This window comes from Propithecus coquereli, unplaced genomic scaffold, assembly GCF_000956105.1.
Source record: "Propithecus coquereli isolate 6110/MARCELLA unplaced genomic scaffold, Pcoq_1.0 Scaffold3, whole genome shotgun sequence".
NCBI lineage: Eukaryota > Metazoa > Chordata > Mammalia > Primates > Indriidae > Propithecus > Propithecus coquereli.
Genome location: NW_012148618.1, coordinates 15706257 through 15709242, shown reverse-complemented (window position 1 = coordinate 15709242; position 2986 = coordinate 15706257). Strand labels below are relative to the sequence as shown.

At 36.0% G+C, this 2986-nt stretch overlaps 1 protein-coding gene across 1 annotated transcript in view; it reads right to left on the bottom strand.

Moving 5' to 3' along the window:
* Positions 1-2986, bottom strand: part of LOC105814248 (chromosome unknown open reading frame, human C15orf43) — a 46735-nt gene that overhangs the window by 365 nt on the left and 43384 nt on the right. The gene's annotated exons all lie outside the window — the stretch shown is intronic.

The following is a 2986-nucleotide window of genomic DNA, read 5'->3' as shown; positions in this document are numbered from 1 at the left end:
TCTTACACTTATATACATCTCAGTTCAGACTAGCCACATTTCAAGCCACATAGTTACAGCTTGCTACTGTACTATATATATATAGCACTTGACTTGCCTCCTCCTTCCCACTCTACGTCCCCCTCCTACCAGGTGCAAAATGGCACCAGGGATTTGAGGGGTGGGCCAGAAAATTTCAGGGGCCCTTTTTTTGGCCAAATCGTGCTTATATACACTTAGGGGGTACAATGTGATGTTTTGATGTATGTATACAATGTAGCATGATTAAATCAAGCCTATTAACATATATGTCACGTAACTTACCTTATCACTTTTTATGGTGAGACATCTGAAATTTACTCTTAGTTATTTTGAAATATATAATACATGATTATTGGCTATAGTCACCCCCTAATGTGCAGTAAATCTCAAAACCTGTTCCTCCTATGTATTTGAAACTTTATAACCCAGGATCGACAACTTCCTATTTCCTCCCTCAACAACCCTGAGCCCCAGCCTCTGGTAACCATTGTTCTGCTGTCTATTTTTATGAGTTCAACTTTATTAGATTCCACATATAAGTGAGATCATGTGGTATTTGTCTTTCCGTGCCTGGTTTATTTTGCTTAGCATAATGTCTTCCAGGTTGATCCGTGTTGTTGCAAATGACAGGATTTCCTCCTTTTAGGGGGTCTTGTTGTCATGATGATGCTATGAATCCACTGGAAAAAACAAAGTTGCTCTTCTTCTGAACCATCCTTATCTTTTCCCAATATCCCTCTTGTCTCCTCTCCTGAAATCAAGGACTAGTGCTCTCACAGAATCTGGCCTATGTTATTATAACACCTCCTTCACTTTTCCTTACAGTCAATTGTTTATGTTTCAAACTCCCCAACTAGATTACCATGTTTTAATGGCAAGTTCCTACTCCCTGTCATCTCTCTTTACAGGAAAGGGGAAATAAAAGCTGTGGGTTTAACACTTAGTCATCAATAAATGTTGGTTGAATGGATGAATAAATGAATGAATGAATGATACAACCCTTACAGGGCTGATGAATGTATATTATGGAAGCCTTTGTTTCATCTGGCAGCTCTAGGTCCATACAACCTGCCAATAACTGGCATTGCCCACACAATTCTCTCCTATAGAAAAAAGTCAATAACTTACCCTTAAGCCTCAGTTATGATTAGTTTGGCAATAATAGATGCAAAATAGAGTGGTTTAAACAAAACAGAAGTTTATTTCTTTGTCATATAAAAGTCTGGAAGTAGGCAGGCAACCCCAGGCTGGGATGGCAAATTTCTCCACAGTGTCCTCAGGATCTCGGGCTCGTTTCAGTCTGCTGCTTTGCCAAATCTAGGGTATGGTTCTTATGGTTCAAAATGGTAGCTATCACAGCTCCATGCCAAGCAACAGGCTAAAAGAAGACAAAGTAGAGGTGAAAGGAAAGAGAGACAAAGAGTACATGTCAAATGTCTTTAAAAAAAGTTCCCAGATGCCATTTCTGCTGTACATCCCATTGGCCAAAACATTGTGACATAACCATACTTAATTTCAAGTGAGACTGAGAATATAATCTTTATTTTTGGTAGCTTTTGCTCAGATATAATTAGTGGTTCTATATTATCATGGAAAAAAGGGAAACAGACATTTAGAAATAGCTAGCAGTCTTGGCCAATGACTCATAATTCTCTAATTACACAAAACCCTACCAAAAGCTGGAAAGAAAAAAAATCTGTACACAAAGGATGAAGGAAATAAAACAAAACAAGAACTATACACTAAATTAAACAGTATAAGAAATAATTATGCTTCATGGTTGAAAACATCAGAGGAGACACAATTGCAAAATGGTAGAGAAATAATCAAAAGTTTTAAAGGTTGGGGGAACATTTTTTATAAGGTAAGAGCCACATGCAATATCCATCAGACACACTAAAGCAAATAAAAAGATTAAATGAGCAATAACTAATATCATACTGTTTTTTAATTCCCATTAAGACAACTTAACAAAGATAAACTCAACAAAACAAATAGTTCACCTTTGCTTATTTTTTTCTTCATATGCTTCTAATTCCTGAAAGGCTTATGTTATCACTGATTTTATTCCTTCTGGTAGTATTTTAAGGATATACATTACATTTGGCTTTTTCTATATATATCTAAAAATATAAGCACTTTTGTTTGGGAAACAAAGTATTTTTTATAGTTTCTATTTACTATGTTAACACACGCATAATATGTATGCCAGAAAAATACTGGATACTATCCTTCAAGAAATCCCAATGTATACAACTTGGTGTAAATTTACTTAATCCTCTTAATAATTAATTTAAGATCTACAGACAGGCTTGATTTCTACATATGAAACAATCAGTGGCATGTCTCTAAGATAAAGTGTTCAGGAAAAATATATTACAGGAAAAGATAATTAACATTTAGGTTTTTAAAAAATTACAAGTTCAGAAGGGCTTACCCACAGATATGAATATAAACAAGGAGAAGTCACCATATGGTGTTGGGAAATAGGCTAAGAGACGTGAAAAGTTTCTGGGGTTTTGCAGGGCTTTGTCTTGAAGGAATCTGTGGACATGTTAGTTCGTTCACAGAATAGAAGCTGCTTCCAACAAGGGGAGCATTGTCAGAGGATGTTTGCAAAGCAACATTTCTTTTTTGCTGCTGGCCATCGCCTTGAGCTTTTTTGCAAGGCAGGAGCTCGGTTTGGGTCCTTGGCGGAGAAGCTGATTAAAATACCTGCCCAGCAGATAACTAACATGCTGCTGGAACTAGCCTAGACTTCAAGGCTATTCCTGTTTCACTCCTGACTACATGTCTCTGTGTTTAGAAGAAGTAGATTAGAGTAGTACACAGACTCAGTGTTATCATTTTATACATTTTATCTTTAATTTGTATGTTCAGCTAGGTCTGTTTCTAATTTAGGGCTTAACATGCTTATCTTAGAAAAATTTTGTAACCCTCTATTCTTTTTTTTTTTTTTTTTTTT